The sequence below is a fragment of the Onychostoma macrolepis genome, chromosome 23 (assembly GCF_012432095.1).
Source record: "Onychostoma macrolepis isolate SWU-2019 chromosome 23, ASM1243209v1, whole genome shotgun sequence".
NCBI lineage: Eukaryota > Metazoa > Chordata > Actinopteri > Cypriniformes > Cyprinidae > Onychostoma > Onychostoma macrolepis.
In genome coordinates, this window is record NC_081177.1 from 5,208,013 (window position 1) to 5,221,604 (window position 13,592).

Consider the following 13,592-nt stretch of genomic DNA (forward strand, 5'->3'; position numbering starts at 1 on the left):
ATCATTGTTTGTTCATGTTAGTTAATACATTAACTAATGTTAATAAATGACACCTTACCAGAATTGTATACATTATATAGAATTGTAAAATTTTTATTTATTCCGATTTTTTTATTATATGCGTATATATATGTATATATATATATATATATATAAAGTTTTTATTCAAAGTTTTCTTTATTTGTTGGAATTGATTAAAATATTATAAATAGAAGATATATTTATTCATCCAATTTAATATATTTTTTTTTATCGATTGATTGAAAAAGCATTTAACATATTTAGTTTTTTTTTCTCTCTCTCTCTCTCTTTCTATCAATCCTTCAGCCTACTTGTAGAAATGTCTGGAGGGCCCACTGCCAGAGCTCCTGCAGCTGCGACCCCGGCGGCTTCAGGTGAGGAGGAAGAGGATGAGGGAGATTCTAGTGCACTTCATTTGCATAAAAAAAAAGAGTTCACTACTGTTGGGAAAACACTGAGATTTGATGCTTTCAGGGACATTTGTAAACGTTTCTCCTCTCATTCACAGACATGCTTCTGACGGTTCATTCCGTCGACCTCCTGAAATCCAAGGATGGGCCGAACCGACGCGAGCATCGCACAGACGCTTACTTCAGCGACAACCTGATCATCCGCAGAGGACAGACCTTCCAGATGTGGATCGAGTTCTCCAGACCCTTCAACCCAAAATCTGACAGTCTGCAGCTGCAGCTGAAGTTAGGTGAGTGAGCTGCGTTCACACAACCTGTTTGACAACAGTCATTATTTTTCCATTTCAACTCACGAGATGCTCAGAAATGACTCATTTTACCTTTAAAATCTTAATTTGACACATACTAAGAGGTCAGACATCTCAGCAAGATAACGGACTCAAGTCCAGTCCAATATTTTTCATAATTACAGCAGTTCTTTCTTCTCATTCCTACTGGACGCACCTCTGATAGTATGTTTTTTTGTTGTTTTGTTTTGTTTTTTTGCTAAATCTTGTTTAGGGATGTGTTGAGCAACATTTATCTACAGATAGCTGTGAAAACATCTACAATCAGAATTACTGTTAAAATCAGTAGCAGAAGAACCAAAATCAGAATCAAATCAACAGAATCAGTACAAAATCAAAATAAGAATCTGGGGTATTATAGTTAAATAAAAATAAAACTATTAAAAAAAAAAAAACTTTGCTAATTATAAATAAATAGAACAATAAGCTGGAATAAATAAAATGTTTACAATTTTATTTCAGCTACTATAGCCAATGCAACATTTCTCATGAAATATAAATGAATAAAAACTATATACACATATTTTTAAAAAAAAGATAAATTAAATGATAAAATGACTAATTCAGGATTGCAATATTACTTTTATAGTAGTATCAAATTAAGATACTATTATAAAAATTGTTATGAAAATAGTTTCAAAATCAGAATTAAATTAGAATCAGAAATAAAATCAGTATCAGAGGAGCAACTTGAATTAAACTATTCAGCCCATATCAGATGCATTCAGTATTAAAATCACACAGTCGTTCAAAAAACAACAACAAAAAAATTAAATAAATAAATAAAAAATCAGAAACACAACCATAATCAGGCAATTAGGTGCATTTAAAATTATTTTATCTTGTTTTAACTGGTGTTTTGTTGATATCTGTGTGGAAATTCATAAAACATGCAGTTTTTTTCATTCAATGTTTTTCATCCGGAGTCTGATACATTAGCATTGATTGACAAACCAGTGTGTGACAAAAAGAGAAAGATGCCCAGACATTCTGACGGTTAATTAAATTATCTTACACTTTATTTGGAAAAGAAACCCTGACAGATGAATCTATTCATTTGATGATGGATGTGAGTCATGAAGTGCTTGAGTTTGAACCAGGACTAGTGATTATGTGACCTAATCCGTCTAATCCAGCTGCTCCTTGAGTCTCCTTTCTTAATGGATCTTCAGCCGAGTCACTGACAGATGATTCAATTAAAGCTAAATCATTAAGATGTGTTCTTCTGACAGTGGGTTTCCATGTCTTTGTTGTGTTTTTGACACAGAGCCCATCTTCAGCAGTAGCACTGGGATTCACATCTCTGTCCCGTTAGTGGACATCCTGGAAGACGGCCGCTGGGAGATGAAGATCGTGGAGCAGAAAGACAAACGTGTGCGGCTGGCGGTCAACACACTTCCCACCGCCTCCATCGGCCGCTACAAGGTGACGGTGGAGTCTTTCTCACCGAAGGGCAAGCTGCTGTTCCCCTGCAGCCCCAACGATTTATACATGCTCTTCAACCCCTGGTGTGAAGGTACAGAGTCAATGCAGGACAATCACACTCACTTTTCCCTCATTTGCATTAATGAAGTAGCACTACATTCATCTGTCTTTCCTCAGATGATGCCGTGTATCTGGATAATGAAGCAGAAAGAAAAGAGTATATCCTGAATAGCATGGGCAGAATTTACTACGGAACCGAGCAGCAAATTGGAACTAGAACATGGAATTTTGCCCAGGTGTGGAAACACAGTGACTTTTATTATTATTTTTTTATTATTATAGTTTGAATTTGTGAATAATAAAAATAATAATAATTATTATTATTGTTATGCTGTTATTTTATCAGTTTGACAGATCTGTTATTATCTTTTATTATAATTGTATTATTAATATTGATGTTGTTGCAATGATTATTATTGTTTTTAAAAGTATTTATAATTATTATTATGCATTTTTATAGTTTCGAACAGATTCTATTATTATCTGTAATTCTACGATCCATGATGATGATGATTATTAATAGTAGTATCTTCATTATTATTGTTGTTGTTGTGATGATTGTTTTGATTAATTTATTATTATTATTGTTGTTGTTGTTGTAATTATTATGATGCATTATTATTGGTTTCAACAGATTATTTTATTATCTATATTTTTAATATTATTATTATTGTTGTTGTTGTTGATATTATTATTATTATTATTTTATTTTTATCATCATCATCATCATAATCGTCATCATTGCCATGCAATTGTTATCTATAAATTTAATAATAATAACAATAATAATAATAATAGAAATGACAAATAATAATAGTAATAGCAACAATACAAATAAACAACTAATTAACAATAATAATAATTATTATTATTTTTATTATTAATATAATTATTATTATTGTTATTATTGCATATTATGCAATTGTTTTGCAGTTTCAATCAAATTCTAGTATCATCTATAATGCAATTATTATTATTATTATTATTATTTCCAATTGATCAATTCCATTATTATGATTTTTTTTTTTTTTGTTTTATTTTGCATTTGTTTTATCAGTTTGAACAGGATATCCTGGAAGCGTGTCTGTTCATTTTGGAGAGAGGTCAGGTTGCTAAGACTGAATGGAGAGATCCAGTGATCGTGTCCAGAATGGTATCTGCTCTGGTGAGTCACATTCACATGGATTCATAAGAAATCATGTATATGATTTGAGAAGGTGAATTACAGTAGCCAGCATGTGGTAGTTTTAGGTGCATGCGAACCTTTTGTGTTCATACAGGACACAAAACAACATGTAGACTGTCTTTCTTGTGAGGAACAGAAAAGTGATGAAAGAGCTGAAAAGCACCTGTTTTTGAGAAGTTTTTCTGTTCTTCTGTGACAGGTGAACTCCAACGATGACTACGGTGTTCTGATGGGTAACTGGAAGGACAGCTATGAGGGTGGGACGTCTCCCACCGCCTGGAGCGGCAGCGGTGATATCCTGAGACAGTATTACAAAAGCTCAGGGAAGCCTGTCAAATTCGCCCAGTGCTGGGTCTATGCAGGAGTCACCAATACCGGTACGTTTGGATTTCTCTTTTTATCACTCTATTAAAAATATATTTTTATCATGTTTTTAGGAAGAAAATGTTATCTAAATAACATTCTCTCTCAGTGTTAAGATGTCTTGGTATTCCCACCCGCTGTGTGACCAACTTCAGCTCGGCTCACGACACCGACCTTTCCTTGACCACAGACATTTATATTGATGAGAAGCTGGAAATCATCAAAGACAAGACCAGCGATTCTGTCTGGTACGATATTTTATTGTCATTAATGGCATCAGTTTCAGGTGTATGTTATACTTAGTCTCTCTGATCAGCAAAATTTATGCTTGGAAGACTTTAAATTCAATTTTGATGACCATTTAACTAACAGTTCCCAAATAGAGCCATCATTACTGACACTTTACATCAGGGTTCCTCAAATCTTTCCCTGGAGGGCCAATGTGCTGCAGAGTTTAGCTGCAACCCTGATCAAACTCATCTATCTGTGATTTTCTAATGATCCTGAAGACATTGATTGGCATGCTCAGGTATGTTTAAATAGGGTTAGAGCTAAACTCTGCAGGACAGTGGATCTCGTGAGCCTAATAAATATGTTCAGTAAACTAATATTTAACAAAAAAATAAAAATAAAATTAACCTAGCATGAAAAATAGCTAGCTTTAGAACATTAAGCAATAACTTTATTTCTTGAAATTTCATGGAATATAGACATGTATCAGTTATTATTTAATTTTAATATTTTGTATATTTTATTTTTATGTTTGTCAAATGTTTATTTTATAATTTCCTGTAAAGGTAAAGTGCCTCGTTTCACTATTTGTAAAAAAATAAATAAAAATAAAAATAAAATCAGGTCTTGTTTTAGGCCAATTCAGCTTTATTTTTGCAAATTGCAGACCAACAATAAACACTTTCAATAAACTTTCTCTGTAGGAACTTCCACGTGTGGAACGAGTCCTGGATGAGCCGTCCGGACCTCCCGGCTGGTTACGGCGGGTGGCAGGTGGTGGACGCGACCCCTCAGGAGCCCAGCCAGGGTTCGTACCGCTGCGGTCCCACTTCTGTCTCCGCTGTCCGCAACGGACAAGTCAACCTGAAATTCGACACTCCTTTGTCTTTGCCGAAGTGAGTGTTTCATATGAACCTCTTCTCACCCTCATTTGTGTCTGGTGACATTTTGAACTTTGCACTTTATTCAGAACATCTTCTGAAAGGCTGAAATGGTTTCACTGTGTGTCTCAGGTGAACAGTGATAGGATCTACTGGCAGAAGAAACCCGATGGAAGCTTCAGTCAGGTTAATGTGGAGAAGAGCTCCATCGGTCAGTGCATCAGTACTAAAGCTGTAGGATCTGATGCTCGTGTGGACATCACACACCTCTACAAATACCCAGAAGGTAACAAAACACATTCATCTGGTCCAAAATTGTACTGAAAAACTGAAATTGTAGTTAATCATTTTAGTATTTTTTTTTTTTTTTATTTCAATCAACATTTATTTCATTTCAAGTAAATACAAATATTTTTAGGGTTTTAGTTTTAGTTTTAGTTTAGGATAATATCACTGATGCAAGAAATCCAACTCAAACTGATTTACAATAAAAAAAAAGCCATTACAACTAGAGATGTTCTGATACCCTTTTTCCCTTCCCGATACCGATTCCGATACCTAGGCTCAGGGTATCGGCCGATACCGAGTACTGATCCGATACCTGGGTGTGTATCTGGTTATACAGCTGTATGTACTACTAGCCCTGTATGAATTGATACAATTATTTGATGGTGTGCTTCACCATATACTGTGAGATAGATAGATAAATAGACAGATAGATAGTCTGGCGAGTAAACAAAAAAATATAATATATAATGTTTGGAAAATGGCACATCTTTTTAAATATCTGAAAGTACACTCTTAACATCAGTCAGTCAAGCATTATGAATATATTACGATAATCAAGTATTATTAAATGATATAACTTTAGCATAACTGAACTTAAGACTGGTAGTGGTGCTTTTTTGGTCATTCAACATTTCTGTAAAAAATGGGGGGGGGGGAACTATCAGTAATACTGATAACATAATAATCATACTATGAACTCTACTAAGAACAATATAAAACGCACTTAAGGATTAACGAGCTGCTGGGTTCATGAATATTAATCAGGTTGTGTGCGTTCGCTCAAACTGATTTGCTGAAATCAAAACAGGGACGATAAAAGGTGAGCGCCAGCCAATGAGATTGTTGTTTGCGCATTAGCTCCGCCTACTACCGGAGAACCCGGCAGTTCTTAAAAGCTGAAGAATTCCAAAGGAACTCCGTTATTTTAACAGGAAAATACAGCAAAGAACATCGTTTACATACCATGCAGAATTGACATGCTACATGTAAGACTATCTCTCTCTCTCCCTCCCTCTCTCTCTCTTTGCCTGTGAGAAAAAAAGCAAAGCGACGGCGAGGTGTGCGCTTCACACTAGAGGTTACGGTGCGTCAAATACAGGTGCGCTGCGCATACTTTCAGATGATCTGAAAAATAGATCGCTTGACGGAGAGTGAAGCTCTGACGCGCTCCGTCAGAGTGTTCGGAGAGTGACGATATATCTGTGCTAAACTTATATATAGCCTCCAACTCACACACTGGAGAGTAAAATCTGATTATTTATTAGCCAGTGGCTAATATTATACATTATTTAGTTGCACAGGGTGAAGATTTAGTCGCATATGCGAGTGATTTACTGGCAATGTGCTAGGCTAGAACATTTGTATTTCTTCTTTGCTGCTCTAAATAGTGGTTGCAGCGAAGAAGAATTGATTTCCGTTTTGCAGCGTTAAGCAAAGCTATAGTGGGCATAACTATAGGTCTCGTTTAAGAAAATGGTATCGGATCGTTACATGGTTTCAAGTACTCGCCGATACCGATGCCAGAATTTGTTGTGGTATCGGTGGAATTTCCGATACTAGTATCGGAATCGGAACAACCCTAATTGCAACAAGCACAGTACTTCACATAAAAACAGATAATATACCACAAGATGAAAGATGAGACCCACTTAATAATAGTAACAAAAATGGTGAACTTAAAATGCACTGAATTCATGACAAAATCTTAAAATTAAAAACTAATTCATAAAATACCCTTACAAAAATTAGCCATGTTTTTTTCTACAGATAAAAAAAAAAAAGGGTTACTATAGTTAAACCATAGTAACCACAAATTAAATATGGTTTTGCTTCACTAACCATAGTTAAACCATGGTATTAAAATTGTGAATATATATGGTAATCAATATGCCAAAAAAACATGGTTACTACACTTTTTTACTATAATAAAATGATGGTTAATTTTCATAAGGGTAGGAAACTGAAAATTAGAAAACATTGGAAGCAGCAATTTATGTCGATAACTTGCGTTGAATCCCTATGTAAGCAGCACACTTTGGAACAATGGGTTTAGAGATAATACTCCAAAAAAAGCAGCAGCTCACACTCCTCTTTTCTGTTTAATCATGTCCGTCAGGTTCATGGGAGGAGCGCACTGCCGTGGAAAGGGCCAGTCGCTTCGGCTCCAAACCGGCTTTGTATCCGTCCCCCACCGGCAATGACGTGAGTGTTGAGATCGTCATGGACGGGGCAGGGCCTCGTATCGGTGAAGATGCCAAACTCTCCATTGTTCTGAAGAACAAAAGCTCAAGTCAGCGCACGGCCAGTCTGCTGTATGAGGTGATGGTCATGTACTACACCGGCGTGCTGAAAACCACTGTGAAGAAGGACCGGATTCCTCTCACCCTCAAACCGCAAGAGAGTGAGTGGAGTTTTACAGTCCCACCAGAGATGTTTTTCTGGTTAATGTGCCCCAAAATTTCTGAATTAGTTGCTGCATTTCTCAAAATTCACTTGATGATGAGACCTGTTTGTAGTTGGTGTTCAATTTTATTCACAAATTGTACCTTTATACCCTTAAAAGAACATATCTGTGCCTTATTTAGCTCTAAAAGGTGCAAATTAGTACCTCAGAGTCATAATATGTACCCCCAAGGTACTACTTTGACCTTTTTAGGTGTAAATAAGGAACGAAAGTTAAGCTGATAAGATGTTGTGCATCTAAAAGTGTCAATGCTTACTTTTAAATAGAATTTTAAATGGATATTTCTGTATATGAACAACAATTTTATCAACTTTATGGATTATGGACCCCAGTTAGATAATGTTGCTTCTGTTTTCCCTAAATTTAATGTTTTTTTTAGAGGGAAAACACACATACACACAAAACAACACAAAGCACTCAAGCTGGTGCACATGTTTGAGGGATTCATTGAATTTGCAGTCCTGTTTGAGATTATTGGTAGCGAGCAAAGAGGCCTGGAGTTCTGTGCAAAAAGCCCATGATCATTATCATTGTCATTAATGTCATATCCCCTTGTCTCCCATCAGCCAAGACTATTCCTTTGACTCTGCAGTATAAAGAGTACATGAACCATCTGGTGGACCAGGGCGCTCTGATGCTCGCGGTCACCGGACGGGTCAACGAGACCCAACAGATTCTGGCCACACAGTTCAACTTCAGGCTGCGCACACCAGACCTCATCATCACTGTACGTCGGTGATCCTCTAGTCTTTATCTAGGACATTTAACAAGCACAAAACTTTCTTATATCTTTCTTACTGTCAAATCTGTTGATGTTTAACCTGGTTCAGTGCATCTAAAAGCACCATTTGAATTACAAATGAGGAATGCAAATGAGATTTGAGAATTAAGTGTCCTTCATTTAAAAAATCGACATCCTTTGATTGTGTTTTGACTGTTTCAGCCTCAAGGGGACGCTGTGGTGGGTAAAGAGTTGACAGTCAAGATCACGTTCCAGAACCCACTGTCACAAGTGTTGAGGAACGTTTTGTTCCGTATAGAAGGATTGGGAATGCAGAGTGTCAGAAAGATCGCGTATGGGTAAGTCTTTCAGTGTTTAAGAGCATTTTGAGGTGCGACATGTGCATGCACTTTAAATTTGCTTCATGTGTGTGAGCTGCACTTCAATAAATATGATAAACTGTATTTAAAGAGTGAAACACTTCCAGAAAGTTTATAATCTATTTGTGTTTCTCAGTGATGTGGATAAGCATGCGACGGTTACACTAACGGAGAAGTTTGTTCCCACCGTCGCTGGCCCTCAGAAGCTCCTGGCATCGATGGACTGCCGTCTGCTCACTCAAGTGCACGGAGTCGCTGATATTGTGGTCAAACCAAAGTAAAAAGCACCGTCATTGTGAAGCCTGCTAAAGCTCTCAGTTGTCTTGAGGATATAAGAATATTTACAAAATGAAATGGTCATTTAGAGTTAAAAAAAGAAAATCAAGTACTTTGATATGAGACTAATGTAAATCAACAATAAAGATCGTTCATGCTTTATTCATATCCTGTCTGTCTGGGTTTGTTTGTGTGTTGATTTCAAATATCTACAGTGTATCTCAGAAATTGCTTGCTGTACCATTGTTTAGTCTTATGAAGTAAGTGTTTAAATCAGGGGTGCACATAAGTTTTTCAGCCTGGTTCTCATATGAGAACCTGGAGATTTGGTTTGGTCCTCACACGGGCTATGGCATGTAGTGTGACCCATAAAATATAACTATAAAAAAAAATTATTAATAATAGTGATAATAATATTATTGCACTTTATTTCATTTATTTTATTTTTATTTTTTTTATAAAATAACTAACTAAAAATCATAAACTAAATAATCAAGTGTGATAATACTATTTTATTTTAAAATAAGCCTAGATCTATAATAGATAGATAATCTAGTAGCCTAGATTATGCTTTCAGTTTGAATAGAAATCTTATAAAGTACAGTAGTTTGTCGATCTAAAATGGTAATTGTGAATTAACAGCTGTCAACCATGTCGGTACGCAAATGCGCTGTCAGAACTTATTTACACAGCGCATTTTTAACTTTGGTCGCGCATGCGGACCTGCGGACCACTTATGTGCACCCCTGGTTTAAATGTTCAATTTTTGTTTGTTCTTATTTTCTAGCTCTTTTTTTTAGTTCTTATTTAACTCTTTATTTAGCCTTGGGTGTAGGTTTGATTTTGACATAGGTGGGGGGCATTTTTGAATTGATAGATTTTGACCACAGTTTTGTGTCATCTAAAGGGTTTATTTATAGCTATGGTAGCTAACATTCTTGAATAACAGTGTAAATTTGCTATCCCTTCAAAATAACTCAACACACAGCCATTAATGTCTAAACCGTTGGACACAAAATTGAGTACACCCCTAAGTGAAAATGTCCAATTAGCCATTTTCTCTCCCCGGTGTCATGTGACTCGTTAGTGTTACAAGGTCTCAGGTGTGAATGGGGAGCAGGTGTGTTAAATTTGGTGTTATCGCTCTCGCTCTCTCATACTGCTCACTGGAAGTTCAACATGGCACCTCATGGCAAAGAACTCTCTGATGATCTGAAGGAAAAATAATTGTTGCTCTACATAAAGATGGCGTAGGCTATAAGAAGATTGCCAAGACCCTGAAACTGAGCTGCAGCACGGTGGCCAAGACCATACTGCGGTTTAACCCTTTAAAACCTAAGGGTAAAATAGGTCATTTTCACACATTTTGTTTATTTGACTGTAAAATTCTAACAGAATGTGTTATTTTCAAGTGCAAGGTGTCATTTCTTTCAGAAAACAAATGGCTTTCAAAAAAGTACAGTTTTTGACCATTAATCTTGTGTTTTGAGTTTGTAAACATAATTTAAATAGACAAAACGGAATATTTTTTTTTATTATTTAGAAAAAAAAGAAAAATCATGATCAAAATAATGCAACACTTCTTACTTCAAAATTCAACTATAATACATATATACAAGTATTTTTGGGACACTGGGTTGCACAGTTTTCATTCAGGAGGCTTTTTTGTTCATACACGCACACATTTACACATGCATGTACATGCATACACCCATTAATTTACATGCGCGGACTCATTATAGCGACGCACACACCACATGTGAAAAAGTCTCACTCAGCCTGCTCCCAAAGTCTCATCAAAAATCATCCTAATCGACTCTTATGCTGTTTACTCCTCCTTGACCATGTTTTTGTTCATTTTGTTTATTATTTGTTCATTTGTTTATGCAATCCAAAACTCCGCGCTCCCTATCTCTCTATTCAAATTCTCCCTTCCCGCTCTCGGAGTGCAAGAAATTACCGTAATAAGCCATATATTGCCTAAAAGTGCATGTTGTCTGCTGTCAGGAGCAATTTGAATTATTTTGATAGTGCAAACGGTAGAAGAGTTATGTTAACATGAATACAGCTTGGTCTGATGTGTCGGCGCCGACACAGCCGGTTTAAAAGGGTTAACAGGACAGGTTCCACTCAGAACAGGCCTCGCCATGGTCGACCAAAGAAGTTGAGTGCACGTGCTCAGCGTCATATCCAGAGGTTGTGTTTGGGAAATAGACGTATGAGTGCTGCCAGCATTGCTGCAGAGGTTGAGGGGGTCAGCCTGTCAGTGCTCAGACCATACGCCACACATTGCATCAAATTGGTCTGCATGGCTGTCGTCCCAGAAGGAAGCCTCTTCTAAAGATGATGCACAAGAAAGCCCGCAAACAGTTTGCTGAAGACAAGCAGACTAAGGACATGGATTACTGGAACCATGTCCTGTGGTCTGATGAGACCAAGATAAACTTATTTGGTTCAGATGGTGTCAAGCGTGTGTGGCGGCAACTAGGTGAGCAGTACAAAGACAAGTGTGTCTTGCCTACAGTCAAGCATGGTGGTGGAAGTTTCATGGTCTGGGGATGCATGAGTGCTGCTGGCACTGGGGAGCTACAGTTCATTGAGGGAACCATGAATGCCAACATGTACTCTGACATACTGAAGCAGAGCATGATCCCCTCCCTTCGGAGACTGGGCCACAGGGCAGTATTCCAACATGATAACGACCCCAAACTCACCTCAAAGACGACCACTGCCTTGCTAAAGAAGCTGAGGGTAAAGGTGATGGACTGGCCAAGCATGTCTCCAGACCCTATTGAGCATCTGTGGAGCATCCTCAAACGGAAGGTGGAGGAGCGCAAGGTCTCTAACATCCACCAGCTCCGTGATGTCATCATGGAGGAGTGGAAGAGGACTCCAGTGGCAACCCGTGAACTCCATGCTCAAGAGGGTTAAGGCAGTGCTGGAAAATAATGGTGGCTGTGATGTATGCACTTAATGTTTTACAGCATTAGGGGGCGCTCAAGATCACTCCCGTTTGTATGTTATGTTATCAATGAAGAAAAAAGTTTTCAGAGTTCTCAGTAAAATAAGAAGTGAGTTGATACTGCACTCATCTCAGCGTATTATTCATGTTATATAACAGATAAGATATAACATATTGGCGATGAGGATTGTCTTTTCGAACGCCTGAGTGTGAAGTGAAAGACTGACTACTGAAAGCATTTGATTGTATGACTGTAGTGAATATGTGGAACAACACCCGACGAAATGGCTGTGTTTATCGGTCACATGGATCCCTTTGATGAGTCAGCCGAACAGTGGGCTACCTACATAGAAAGGTTTGAACAATTTGTTTCTGCAAATGACATTACAGAAGAGAAACAAGTTGCGGTGTTGTTGAGAGTAATGGGCTCATCTACATACGGACTGCTGTGGAGTTTAATCACCCCGGGTGCGAAATCATACAATGACATTATGACTGTATTGCAAGAACATTTTTCTCCGAAAGTGATCGTGATTGCAGAAAGATAGAATCTCAACAGTTAAGTGGGTCTTTGAAAGTGAATGCACTGTCCTTGCAAGAGAAAGGGGGAAACAAGTGCTACCGTTGTGGAAGAACGAACCACAATGAGAGAGATTGCTATTTCAAAGACCAACAGTGCCACAACTGTGGTAAAAGAGGCCACATTTCCAGAGTGTGCAGAATTAAAGGGAAACACGAAAATGTAAAGGCAAAGTCAAAGTGGAGGAAAAATGTTCAACAGAAAAAGAAAGTGCATCAGATAGATGTGAGATTCATCAAGTGATGACACTACGGATACAGAGCTTGCACTTGGAAATTAAATTAGACACAGGAGCTGCTATTTCCCTAATTTCAAGAGAACTTTACAACACACAATTAGCACATAATCCACTGTGCACAACCAATGTGATCCTGAAAACATATACAGGAGAAGTGGTGTCTGCAGTAGGGGTCATCGAAGTTAAATTGAAATTGAACAAACAAAAAGCAAAATTACCACTTTATGTTGTGGAAGGAAGCGCCCCACCTCTATTCGGCAGAGAGTGGCTCAAGAAAATCAGGGTGAACTGGCATGAAATTAAGAGCGTGAACACGGATGCACTTGAGACAGTGCTATCAAAACACAAAAAATGTTTTCAGGAAAGGATTGGGCTTGTTAAAAGGTATCGAAGACACAGTGTCACTTGAGCCACAGTCCCAGACACGATTTTGCCAAGCGTGCATGTCCCCTATGCTTTAAAGCCAAAAGTTGAGGCTGAGATAAATTGACTATTGGAGCTGGGGGTCATCTCCCCTGTGACATGCAGCGATTGGGCCACACCGATTGTGCCAGTTGTAAAAAGGAATTGGGGATGTGAGGATTTGTGGAGATTTTAAGGTAACAGTGAATCCTGCCCTTTGTGTTGAGTGTTACCCAATCCCATGAATAGAGGATTTATTCGCATCATTAGCAGGGGGCCAGCGCTTCACTAAATTAGATCTTTCAAATGCATACCTACAAGTTCCCGTGACGGAAAGCTCACGTAAGTGCCTCACTA

At 37.6% G+C, this 13,592-nt stretch overlaps 1 pseudogene; it reads left to right on the forward strand.

The window, feature by feature from the left end:
• The first annotated feature begins 531 nt into the window (after positions 1–531).
• LOC131532357 (protein-glutamine gamma-glutamyltransferase K-like) lies at positions 532–9,171 on the forward strand (annotated as a pseudogene).
• The last annotated feature ends 4,421 nt before the right edge of the window (positions 9,172–13,592 follow it).